General features: G+C 44.0%; 1 protein-coding gene across 1 annotated transcript in view; it reads left to right on the plus strand.

Moving 5' to 3' along the window:
* The first annotated feature begins 368 nt into the window (after positions 1 to 368).
* The window catches only part of Dg (Dystroglycan), a 32,747-nt gene continuing 19,357 nt past the window's right edge, over positions 369 to 13,758 (plus strand). Inside the window, exon 1 of the mRNA XM_065496953.1 lies at positions 369 to 593. The gene's annotated coding sequence lies outside the window, so the exon portion shown is untranslated. The remainder of the gene's footprint in view (positions 594 to 13,758) is intronic.

The following is a 13,758-nucleotide window of genomic DNA, read 5'->3' on the forward strand; positions in this document are numbered from 1 at the left end:
AAATAACCAAAGATTATTAGATTATTTTGGACATTTCTAGAAAATAAAAACCGGTTTCTATTCTTGCATTAGGCAAAACTGCAAAATTCTTTTTTTAATCAGTGTTCTGCATCAAAAGATTTGTTGCGAGATTTTATTTCAAAATGATGTTTTAAAATTGGTAAAATTATCGAAAGTCCTTTTACCCAGTCCTTGTTCTCGGTAAACTCAATCACAACACTCGCAGTTCAGTATATTCTATATTGGTTAGCGCTGCCGCGAACGGTTTTAACCGTTCAACTCGTCTCTATGGAGCCTTTGGGTCCTAGTTAGTTCCAGTTTTAGCCACGGGTGCCACCAGCTTGCAAGTTTCGATCGTGGTGGTTGATGTGCAGACTGCCGAAGAAAAAGAAAAGCAATGGCCTCCCCAGTTTGGGAGAGAAGTGGCAGTCAGTCGAGCTGAGACTTCACTCGCCATCTTCACCGCCGTTCAAGCCAGTGTAATCTCGGTGTGGGCCGTGGGAGGGGCCGTCGCACACGCACCTGCATCAAAAAGACCCAACTGCAAGATCCAGGGCCCAATTAGAGGCACCGCCGTCGGCCGATTCGCAAAGGTGAGTCGCGATATTAACACCTGAGCCCTCGTCAGCTCACCCCTCGGTCTCGGGGTTGAACTTTTTCCGGCCCTTGCACCCAGGGCCCAAATTTTTAATTCACTTGCAACCAATTTGTCTATCATACGTGTTCAATCCAGTGAGAATTATTGCTATGTATTACATATTTATCACGTGAAATTAAAAACTATTTTTGCACTCAGAAGATTTTAAGATTTTAGTGTTGTTTACCAGGTGCAATTTTCTTTGAAATATTTTTTACGCCCGCACATTTCGCTTGTAACCTTTGATTTCGAGATTTTAATTGATAAGAATTAATCATGGGCTCGTTTTATCGCTAATATTTCATCTCAGCGAATTATGCTTGAGTTTCGCGTTCAACAGGGAAGACTCGCAACTGCAGCCTTGCAATTTTTCTGCCTGCATGCACAAACCTAACCTCATCCCCATAATTTTTATTTGATTTTAAACCCGCGCCTCAGCACAAATACAAACCGGACGAAGGATATTGCAAGTGCCGCGCGTGTCGCATTATTTTCATTTCAGCCACGGAAGATGAATGGCCCGATGAATATTTATGAGCCGCCGAGCTTTGATTCTTTTTTATTTATTTACCCATGGCTTTGCGCGTGTGGCAAAAGTAGGCCAAGTCTTACCTGCACATGGCGGGGCAGGACCCAAAATAATACTCTTGGGGCCAGAAATATAATGTCGAATCAAGTGAGAGAAAGACCGGCGGTATGGGCCGCCCGGCAGACAGATTGATGATTCATTCACTCGCGCGGCCACCGAGCGAGCACCTCTCGCCAATTTTATTCTGATCCTCACGTGTGTGCACCGTGAGACACGTAATAATTATTATAGCGAAGCCTCCATCCGCTTGTCAGTGCCATTCATTGCTGCCCGGCCAGATTGATAAAGCGCCGCAATCATCTTTCGCTCGGGTCCACACGTTTCCCAATGGAGATACGCGAGTGTGTGATTGCGACGGCCAATTCGTCCGCACACCATCAGTTGCGCTGAAGAGCAAGAGTGATGTGGTCCGTCACTTCTATCAGTAATAGTTCCGGATTTACACTACTTGTTACCTTTTCGACAACTTCAAATTTTCTCGGAGCTCGATATATTATGATAGGATATAAAGTTTATAGATATAGAGTTACTTGTGTGCTTAATCGCTTAAGCTGAGGAAGAGATAAAACTTTTAATGGTTAAAAAGTCACATTGTTCAAATTTCAAGGATAAGGAGCGCTGTTGAAGTCAAAAATGTGTTTAAAATCTTACTAAAACGTGAGATTAAAAGTGGATAAACATATAATCATGTTCCGTAATGCTTTGAAAGGGTAACATTTTTCCGAGTTGTTTACTAAATTTTCTGTCAGATTTCTTTTCAGAATCATTTAACCTTAAAATTTTTATTTTGTCTTTGTTTATAATCAGCTTGTCCACGAGTATAGTATTCTTTGACAGAGCTCACTGTAAGCAAAACTTTTCTAATAGGTTCATTTCAAGCGACCTGTATTGATTTTCATATTCAAGCACTAGCGTGACCAATGCGGAAAGTATGCATATTTATTTACCTTCAGCAGATTCCTAGAGTGCTTGCTGTTGAAAGGATCGGACTAATTCGCCTAGTTAAATTACAATAAAGGTAGTCTTCAAAACTGTCCAGTCAGCAAATAATGCAGACAAGCGCGCAATAACCTGAACCCCCTTCTTGTTAACTGACTCAAAAGCTTTACTTGCGTAAAGGAGGCCTGAAACCCAATCGTGGCGGGATGAAGAGTCCAGTGACATTCGCATCGTATGGATTTCATTTGCGTAAACATGCGGGGGAAAGAATTTTATATAAAAAATATTTGGATAGAATCTGAGCCCTTTGTCGCGTTCCCCTCGTGCATAAAAATGTACTGCAGGATGAAATAATTATGAATTTATTTTAATGTTTTCATTTAAATTTAAATACGGCAGTGATCTGTTTGTTCCTGCTCAAATAATTTAGGCTGCTGATTGCAGCTCCAATTTATGAGCTAAAATTAAATATGAGTTGCAAAGAGTTTCCATTCATTAATTTTTCATTTACTTGAATTAACTTATCATTTCTCAATTTTTTTAATTGCAGAAGAAGTAGCTCAGTAAAATCAATAGATAGATTAGAGCCATTCGTTATTATTAACTTCCTGTCCTGTCTGAGGTTTGCGTTGAAGACAGTCTGACTAATTAGTTTGCACTTTTTACACTTCCCTGCTTCTTTGCTCTTTCCCAGTCTCGGCACATATTTGATGCAATAATATTCTCGTCCGCTATTGAAAAATTGGTCTAACAGAATTTCTCATTTGTCCCAAAAGCAACCAAATCAACCTTAATCCTCTAGGTACAAGCAATGTTTTCATTCTCAACAAAAACCTAATATAATTTTGCAATAAATTGTGACATTGCAGAATATGTCTTAATATGTTGGTTACATGATAACTGCAACCTTACAAAATTTCAATCTCTGGAATGATGAGGGGGAAATCACCTCTGCACGTTTACACGATGTGAAAAAGCCTGTGTGAATCCTGAAACAGCTTGTTAGACGGTATTCAATGCGAAAGGGTTGGCTCGTTTTTATTGAGTTGTTTGCGCCAGATTGTATCGAAGGACGCACTTTCTGCAGTCGGACAGCCCTCGGGGGTGGAATCCGCACGTGCTGGACGGATCAACCCTTTGTCGAGTGAGCACCACTCGAGGCAACCCCCTGTTCCATTGTGCTTTATTGTTTTACGCGCGCAGAAAAGAGATACGACGGAGTAAAAAGGAGTCTTGTCTTTCTTTCTCTGTTTTTCCTTTCGCCCCTGGGCCGCTTTTATCTCGCAGACGCCGGGGGTGTGCGAAACAAGCCTGAAATCATAATTGACGCTCGGGTTTATTGACAGGGGACAGATAAAACTTGTGTCCTGCTTTTACGCTCCCTTTCACATTACATACTCGTCGCGGGCGGCAGCCGCGATGACAAGTATTGGATTTTCACGCCGGAAATTGCCTGAACGCGCGCATTTTGGTTTTATAGACGACCCTTTTGCTCTGACACAAACCAGCTTGTTTCCGGAATTGCTATACTTTTCAATCGAAACGTTGAGGCAACTTGAATTTTTCGAGTTTTTTATATTACTAAAAAAATGCATACAGTATTTTGAGGAAATATCTTGAAGAGGATTATCTGTTGATTTAATTAAGGCAATAAACAGGAAAAGAATTTTTATACTATTTATTTATGATCTTCACTGAGTTTGTTTCGGTCCAATTCTTTTTGGAAATGTAGGTTGTGCGGGCCTTTAACTCTGGCCCCTGCATTATCCGCTCAAGCTATAAAAATAATTGTTTATCAGAATCCCTACTCAAAATCATGCAAATGTTTGCGCTCTTACTAAGCTGGAAACATCACGCCCGTTCTATATTGAAACGAATCCACGCGTCACATCGATTTCCACAGCTCGACCGTGTGCTGCATCCCATCAGGGAAACTTTTCTAGCAAAATTGACACAAGTAGGACTCTCTGTGGCTGCGGTCGATCCGCTCGTTTGCCCGCCCATACGTAAAAACACGAGCCGTAATCCCAAGGAGTGAATCGGTTGCTCAGCCAGTGCGAACGTGGTGCAGGCTTTAGCTGATTGCATAATCGAAGTGGCCCACTCAAAGCAGCTTGCCCCTGTACCGCCGCCGCGCCGCGTAATGAATAATTACGGTCGTGATCAGGTGACTGGCAGGCCGGAGTGACTGCCGAGGAAAGCTGCTCTCGAGTGAAATCAGATCTCCCTCCAGGGTGCAAGGGGCCAAGATTGGATGCAGCCGCCGCAAATTTATATCAAAATCGATCAAGTGTCGTCTGGTTTTGAACCCGCGACTTTGAAGAGTTCAGTTACCAAACCTCACGCGCAGATTAAATTCATTCACTTCACAGAAAAATCGAGTTGGTGGCTTTTTTTCCCGCTGTTGAAATAAAAACGATGAGCTTTTGTGTTGTATCTGATTCTCTGGTCACGCAAATATATTCAACGCTCGCCCGTGTTTGTTTATCTAACGAATTCAGCCAAGCCGCCGCCAACACGGTGGACATAATAAATTTCAATCTCGTCTTGTGTGGTTTTAAAATATTTTGATTCCAATGTGTCACACGCACTAGAGATAGATAAGCCGGATTTGATTTATAGCTTTGCAGATTCAAGAGCAATACGTCTCAATCTCTCAACCAATTCGCCTTGCGTGAATTCCGTCCTGCCGATAATTAAGGCCAATCAAGCGGTGCAAATGCCGATGAAATTAGCCGCGTGCCCTTGGCCAGCCTCAATCAATACAGCCGTTATCCCAGCTGAAAGAGACTTTAGGTCCAACACCATTTGCTTTCTCCCCCTCGGAGGTATTAGGTTTATTATGCTTCTTGATGGAACGGCCCTGATTGTCTTCTGGAGTAGCGACACAACGTATTCTTTAAATGACCTTTCACAACATTTACTGCTAGGTTGAAACAGGTGCAGCATGTTTAATTCAGTCTGGGAAAACGTTGAAAGTCGTCGGTTAAAATTTGTTCATGCTCTCTGGAGCCCTAACAGCGCTGTTTATTTATTCTCAACGGGCCAATTTTCAATACAGCTTCAATTCGGAGGCTCCCACTATTATCCCATTAGGGCATCGTTCAATTTTTACGGCCTTGGACAACCCAAATTCATTTTCTCCATTTAGCTAAGTTAAGTTCAAGGCCCATAATATTTTTTGATTTCGGCATTTTTAATATCTGCTGATCTTAAAACAAAAGTGCTTTAAAAGTAAGAGACTATTTTTTATCACGATTATAATAAAACAGTGCGTCATTTCTTAAAACCACGAAAAATTAATCTTTCTGAGAAAAAGCCGCTGTGACCAAAAACCAAAATTGCGGTACGCCATGGTGCTCATCACGATCATCAGTCACTTTCCTGCACCGCAGAAGCTGACGTAATGTTACATAAATATTCAGATAGATCCGGTGAGATAATCATGTGGCGATGACACTTTCATTGCAGGAAGACGCCGGATTTCGCTCGTGTCACTTAAATTTATCAGAATTCGCTGTGATAAAGAGACGCTGGCACATAAGGAACGTAGATAACAATGATTGCTCAAGGGACAAACCTCTTCATAGTGGAATGCCCGCCGATTGGTTGGAGGCAAAGTGTTCTTTGCGGTGCGACTGGAGTCGAAACCGCGAGGTTATTTGCTCTCTCGTCTCATTCATTTTTTCCTTGGAACGTAAGAGAATCACAAAAACTTTTCGCGGTAGTTTTTACGTAGAGAATAATTCCACAAGAATCACGATTTGCGGCGCGCCAGTTATCGTCATGTCCTCCGTCTTGTAAAACGGCATTTTCGTTGCATAAAAAATTTTATACGGCGTCGCAACTTACAAAGCGGAATGAATTTTTCAGCAGAATATTCTGTGGGAAAGATGGCTGGATTTTTTACTTCGTCCGCAGCCGCGGATCAGATTATTTATCATACCATTGTGAATTCCAAACTTCTGCCACATTTTCCTCATGACTTCCACTCAATACCTCGGGGGCTTTGTCGTTAAAAATGTATGCCGCTGCGCCTGGTAGAAGGAGGGCAGAGTGTGTGATACCTAATTACTTATGCATTGCTCACTTCCGAGACCAAAAGTGCTCTGCGAAAAAGTTGTACGCGATTTTTTTCCGATCCTGACCGTTTTGCTTGAGTCTCATGGTCGGTTGGCCCGTGCACGCAAGATTATACAGCAAGTCACTTCGCTCGGCGCCGGCACATCTTAAAAGTCAACACCGGTTGAGGTCATATTTGAATTTTGAGCAAACAAGACCAGACGGACGGTTGGGCTTGCTGGCCTGCGAAAAAATCTCGATTTCTAACAGCACGCGCAGGGGCGAACAAATTGATTTTCAAAGTTGAGCAGATGTGCCACCATCGGTGCTAATTTTCCAATCAGAGCCGAGTGACCAGTTTGATAAGGGTTGATTAGTGTGCGCTTTCAGCCCAACCGTTCATTTCCTTAATAAAATGACGTGCGCTGCTTCTTCACTCGCGGCCTCATTCATATGACGTCAACCCACTCGCTCACACCCACCGCGCAGAGTTTTATTTTAAATTCGGAGCCGAGAGAGAGACAATCAAGGGTTAGCCGCATACAGACGCATTCCCTCTTCTTGCCGTTGCCGTGCTGATGTAATAATTTGTATTGTGTGCCTACCACACAGTCTGCTTAGTCGACCGGTGGAAGCGCCAAACCGTGTACACACGAGCGAATGGGAAAGTTTAAACCGGACAATAAAATGTTTTTGATAGTTCGTTGTCGTTGTGTGTTGGTGGCATTAAGCGCGCGTGCTTACCCAAGTTGCTTGACGTGGAGCATACAAATCTCGCGCAACCCGAGTGTTCGCATTTTGCACCAGGAAGGAAATTCCACTGTTAATCTGCACAAATTGAGCTAATAACCGTGTACTCAGTTAGACAAGAATATTTACCGAGATTTGCTTGCTTTTCATTAAAGACGATAATTTTGGCTTGATCTGTAAGAAACCGTTGGGCGCTAGTGGAAAATGAGGAGGCTAGCCGTTTTGTTTGCTCATTATTTTTGCATGCTCAGTCAAGGATTTGGAAGTGAGGTTTTCTCTCGTGTTTGTCAAACTGAATCACGTGATATTTGCAATAAATAGGCAAGTCTAGTATCGAGGATTATGTTGGCTATTTTTTGAATATTTTTCGCGGTAGTTGTCATTAATTAGCATAGCTTGGCTTAAGAGTGGCGCGTGTCAAATGAGCACTTCAATCCAATCACTCTTTGGTGCAACAATTTCCTTATCAAATCTTTTCGAAGGCCATCGCCCAATTAATTTGCAGAAGAATACAGACACTTGTTTGTGTTCGCCAGCTGAAGGGCTACAGCAGCAATCCAATCAGCTCATCTGATGCCGCTCTGCGGCCAATATCCGGCTCAAGTACACGCGAAGGAGCAATTCGTCCTGATGCGACGCCGAGCGAAGAGGATAAGTAGTTTGTGGCGGCAGCACCGAGCTGGCAAATTGCGCAATTGGTGTGCCCTTGCATTTTTCATTTGATTACATAACCATGCCAGCAATAACCCTGCTCACGTTTGAGGGTGGAAAGTGAAACAAGTGCAAAAGTTGCACTCGGCGGCCAGTGCTGCGGCCTTGGAACCAGGCCGACCCTGATTAGCATTATCCAATATGCCGATTTAATAGAGGCCTCCTGCTATGGCGATTGTAATGGTGCACATAATGCGCGTTGGGGGAACCGTCAAAGGGCTGTTGCGTATCAACATTCAAGGAAGCGTTCCGATCACGACCCACGTTCAGATTGATACCTATGGCTAATACAAATGCGTTTTATCGTGCGTTATTTTTAATTTCTGACTCACTTCCGACCATTCAGCTGAATTCTGATTACTTTTTCTGCTGAAGGAAGTTGTTCACAAATTACATTCGGAGAGGTGTGACAACGCGCGTGCCAGGATCTCATTATAAACGCGACGCATTTCGGGTTCGTTTGAAATGAGTAATGAACGTGCCCTGAAATTATTTGTCGTTCTTGGCTGTGGCTGCCTTTTTGATAATCCTTTAAAAGAAAGCTTTCGCACCTTTCTGCTTTTTTTGTCGCGCTAATCCTGGGATTTTGGCGGTTTCTCAGCGCCTTGAGGAGTCTTAAGGACCACGAGGGTTGATGCGAAGAATTAATGGACCAGCTTAGTTGAGGTAATAGAATTGCAGATCAGTCGGAGGCATCCTTGACGGCTTCAGGCTACGCTGCGTGAATTGATTGTACGTGTCAAATGATGCCAGTTCGCGGGAGGGGAACATGTATTACCATGTCCCTTGTGGAAAGCGGCATAAAATTAATACCGATTCGCGGAACTCATTTGTCGGCTCATTTGCCCGAGTCATTCCGCTCGGGGTCGGATGCCAGCGGACGGTCGGCGCTGCAATTGCACCATTTCGCCAGCAAATCGATTATTTTGGAATTCGGAATATCACGAGTTATGATCCGGCCAAATTCTTTTTTGGCCACCAACCATAAATTCCGGCGCCGGCTTTGTAATCGTTCCCCAGCGCATTTTGTCCACGCAGCAATATTTATTTATGAAACCATGGAGCAGCTTTTCAAACACTAATATAAATGACAGCTCGGCTCTGTCAACAAGCGCATATCGATGGTAACTCTCCCAGCGAGCCCAACTTTTAAAGAGTGTAGTATATGTACTTTGGTATATAGAGACGACGCACTGTTGTCGGGTTTTGTGTGCACGCCCATGAAAGTAAAAACGAAGTTGGATGCAACGGCCTCATTGGAAATGCGTCCCACGCTTGCGTTGCCGTAAAAGGCGAACAACAGGTATACGCCACCGTCCAAGTGCTGCACCAGCAGAGTTCGCTGGAGTGCATCTTTCCTCATTTCACACGTGAATGCCGCACTTGATCAGTGGTCGATTGATCTTAGAGAGCACCACTTGAGCCTCTGCTCGTGTCTTTTAAATCCTCACCCGCGCGCGCACAGCTCGTTAATCAAAGGGATGCTGTCTTCGTGTTGACGCTTTCGTGAGTGCGAAAAATAAAACAAAGGTTTCTGAACGTGCCGTTCGACGTATTTTTCATATTTTCGCAGTTGAAACTCGAGATGGCGAATAATTTGCTCAAGATGCTGCCATGTGACCCGGCTCAGCTGCGGTGGCGGCAATGAATTTCAAGTGCAAAACTCCTCCTCTCGTGGGAGTTAACCCCTCGAGTGTCTAATTAAAATGCGTCTACTCTGCTCTCTCTTGCTTGCCTCTCGGATGTTGTACTTTGCGCCGAGAGGGGATGCTGCCGCTGAAATAAATAAGCACGCGGGCGGGCACGCCTGCCTTAATTTCAAGCAGACAAGACGAATTGCGTGAGGCCTCTGAGAAAATAGAAGCCGTTTGTTTAAATTTTTTCTCGAGCTGCCGATTCAGCGGGCCAAAGTAAACACTGAACACTGCAGCGGAGCAGCGGGTGGATCTCCGAATCAGGCCTCTCGCTCTCTCGCTAGCTTTTAATTGAGCTGCTATTGAGAGAGCGAGATTTACTCTGCGTCCCATGTGCGCAACTCATTTGCTCGCAGTCTAGGAAAAGCAAGCAGAGCACGTTGAGAGAGAAAAAGTGCTGATGTCGCTTGTCGCTAATGAGGAAATCAGCTCTGGTCTGTTTTTGATCTTTGTCTCCGTCTCGGTCTGACCTTTGGTCCTGTGCACCGTCTCCCGCAGCGCCCATGTTTATTTATGGACGCGATGCCGCGGGGTGAGTAAGCAGCCAGCCATGCTTGTCTCGTTCGAGCTGCTGCATTTCGCCATTATCATTGCCACTTTTTGCTGTGACAATTGCATGAGGCAAGGGTGAGTGAGTGTCGCCGTGCGCAAAATGGAAATGTCATTGAAATGCACCTTTGCCTTCGTCACAGTTAGTCGTCAAGTATCTCTCTCATTCCCGTAGCGGCACACGTTCACAAAGTCCATTTATAGTAGCAATTAAGAAGTTATCGTAAGTGGTTAATTGCCAATTAATGAAAGTGTCTGCACAGAACGGGCGTACCATATGGTGCTAATAAAGCCTTCCTACATGCACCGAGTTAATGAATTGTAGCCGTTTATTCTGTGTTTATTATTTATAAAGGCTTTTTAGCCTCTCTCGCAGCCAGAATTTATTTCAGAATTGGTCACCCTCTGTCAAGAGGCCATCGATTCTAATTATCACTGACAGGCCATCTGTTTTTCTCGGAAAGGACATTTTTGCTCTTTCAATTAAGTTGACAATCTGCTCTCCATTTTATGACTGCAGCATCATATAAAAGCTTTCTTGGAGAAATATACGCTCCCTTCATTATTGGAGTAAAGTTGCACGTCGTGTGCATTTATTTTTGGTGGTTTACGAGCGCTGGCAATAGTGACGCGGCATTCGAGTAGTGAGCCGCATTCCAAGAACACAAAGCGGTCCTGTAATTTTTTAAACGATATGTGAGCAGAATAAACGGAAATCTCAGGACAAGAGCCTTTCGCCAACATGCAGTCCAAACAATTAGCTTTCGTCAGCTGAACAGTTGAAACAGCAACGGCTTGGTTTTCGCGTCCGATAGGAAAGCGAGAGTATATGTAGAGGAAGGCTGCTCAAAGCGGGCTTCGCTTACATACATAAAAATCAAACCGACCAATCAGTCATCCGCTCCTCGTTTAAACTCTTGAGCGCCGGAAATAGCTTCGTCTAATTTACGCGCGCACGCACTTTATTTCATAAATAATCCATGCGCTTTTAGTCGGGAATTTTAGTTCCAGCACATGGAACACAACAACTCTGGCCTTGTGTAGAAATTTGTAAAATAGAGTGTGCTTCTTTTAAAAATAAATCCTAAACTTTTCTTGCGTCTTAGAAGTCTATTTTATTTCAAATAACACTCTTTTTTTCTGGATGGACAAAAGATAATCTAAACTGTTTTCAGCCTTCCCTTTAATTTGGGGCAGCGTTCAGACGATTGTACTGAATTAATCACATCATCTTTCAAATTTTACGGTAAAAATGCTTAATTTTGGCTCGCAAGTTTTAAGACTCGGTGGCCCAAATCCTTGGTGTATATCTACTTGAACGCACCGAGCAGCGCGCACTCAAAAGTTGAAATCTTGAGCTGGAAGTGGGCCTTAATGGTTATGGCCTGAGCTAGAGTTGCTTTTTATCAGCGTCGAACTCAGTTTCGTCTACGTGAGCGCGTGCAGCCGGTGAATTACTCTGAAAAGTAAAGCGAGCGTGTGTAGTGGCCGGCGAAAATCGCGAGCTGCACATCTGGTAAGTGTGTGCCGCCGGAGCTAATTTGGGTGCTGCTACCTCTAGCCATTTTATTCGCGCAATTCACGCTAGTCTGCATAAGATAAACACGCTGCCGAGCAAACACACCCCAGCAGTAGAATTCTCCTCGGCGCTGCCTGGCGAGCCTCTTTACTCGGCGAAAAGTTGGAGTTGTTCTCTCCGCCGGCGAAAAATTAACTTGATGGCGCATTTTTGCCGTCTTGGGGACTTAACACAAACTTGCCGCAGCCCGCGGCCAACTTTCCCATACAAATTGGTGAGCAGGAAAGTTCTAAAATTACGCGAACCTCTCTATTGTTTGCAAATTGAATTGGCGCCAATCGATTTCCTCGATTAAAGACCCTTTTAGATATTTTAACTCTTCACAAACGCTCAATGGGTACATCCGAAAAAGGCTTTGAGAAAGAAGGCATAGGAGAGTCGGCAAAAAGTATTAAATGCTCGCCCAGTAGCAGATGAAAACGACGCTGAAAGAGTCTGCTGCGCGGCCTTTGATATCCATTTTTTCCGTCGCCCTTTCCCTCCCTCTTGAAGTTTCACCGACGCGTATTCGCTGCATTAAATCCTGATTTACTGCTAATGGTGGCATTTAACGTGGCATATTTACTTCGCGCGTTATTTACGTGGGAATCGGGCAAGGTACTCGCCTTTAAAAATATGTTTGCTTTGGTACATATAGTTTTGAGAAAGAAGTTTTGTTTGCAATGTGAAAGGAGAGAATGCTCTGCAAATAACGTGACACTTGAAATGAATAATAATGCGCTGGAGCCGAAGCCGTTTTTGCGATCGAGTCAGTAGAAAGAAAAGGATGCCTTGCCTGCCGTCACAGGCCTTTTTCAATAATCCATTTTTATGTCAAGTAGTGATGCTCCTCTCCTTCCGGCTCGACTTAGTACCGCTTTTCGCGTTTGTACGTGGACATAAATTTTGGATCAGCGCAGAGATTGGTACCTGCTGCATTGAATAAAACATGAGGTGAGCAGAGAGTGATATTTTATGCATGTACGGGTCGCGCTGCCGAGGCAATTCTAATTTGCGGCCGCAAAATTGCGTGAGGATTTCTGGTAATCTAGCACCTGGGCGACACCTGAGGATCGACCGACGCTGCTGTCTCGCGTCCAGAGATCAAAATAACTCTTTGGTTTGCTGCATACCCTCGTCTCTCATTCACACAACATGATCCTCTGCGCAGTCAGCTCTCAAATCCTGCTACCAGCCTAGGAACAAGTGAAGCTAATGCATCCTGCCGTCGTCTGAATGACACATAATATAAAGCTGCTGGAAAGCAACCCAGATTGAAAAAGCAGCTCTCTTTAGAGAGATGCAATCGGCTGTGCTTTGTGCAGCAAACCTTGTGTTTCCGACTGCGCACTGCAACAGCTGCTCGAGTTTGTGATTGGAAACGTTTGCTTGCTGGAAAAATTCTAAAACTTTCTGCTTTAAAGAGTGTCAAAGCCACTGTAAGCGGATAAAGAAACGAGATGAAATATACGCGTTGGAAACTTTTCAGCAGGCAAGTATCGCCCGACTTAAGGTGAAAATACAATAAATGCCCAGTGCCGTGCAAGTAAATAAACAGCAAATTACTGGTCATTCCGTGTTCCGTGGTGTGGTGCTGCTTTCAGAATTTTAATATCCACTGGCATTGTGAGTCTATAAAAACCCTTGGAATTCGAGGCAGAGGGTTGTAATAGCAGGGTGCAGCAGCCTGCGCCGCCACCGCCACGCAAATGTTCACCACTGTCCTATTTAACTGTAAATGATTGCATTTTAATGGCCCGCCTGGAAATTTAATTAATCCTAAGCTGAAATTGAGATGGATAGCTGGCAAGACGTGATGCTTTTGTTCGGTTAACTTGAAATCATTTGTAGTAAAAAGACATAGTTATATTCCGCTGAACAGTCATTTGCAAAAAAATAAGGCAGTGAATATAAAATACCTTTAAATTTTGCTAACCATTTCAAGTTCGATGAACCCCCGCTGCGGCAAGAACTGCTGCGGTAAATATATAATAACACAGATACGCGGCAATGAAGCTGCTGCTGCAGCGGTTGGCGCGGAAAATGCGGACTTTCCATGGCTTGAAAATCCAATTTGCCGCTGATGTAACCTGCAATGCCCTTGAGCTGCCGTTTTGCAACTTGACGACTGCGATTTAATTGTAATGTAACGCCAACTCCGACCACTCGATTTCGCCTCGCGACCATCCAGGAGCAACGTGCCACCCATGCATAAATAAATTAGGCCACAGGTGGTACGAGACAATCGGCCTCCTGTAAAATTCGCTTT

The sequence above is a fragment of the Cloeon dipterum genome, chromosome 1, assembly GCF_949628265.1.
Source record: "Cloeon dipterum chromosome 1, ieCloDipt1.1, whole genome shotgun sequence".
NCBI classification, from domain to species: Eukaryota; Metazoa; Arthropoda; class Insecta; order Ephemeroptera; family Baetidae; genus Cloeon; species Cloeon dipterum.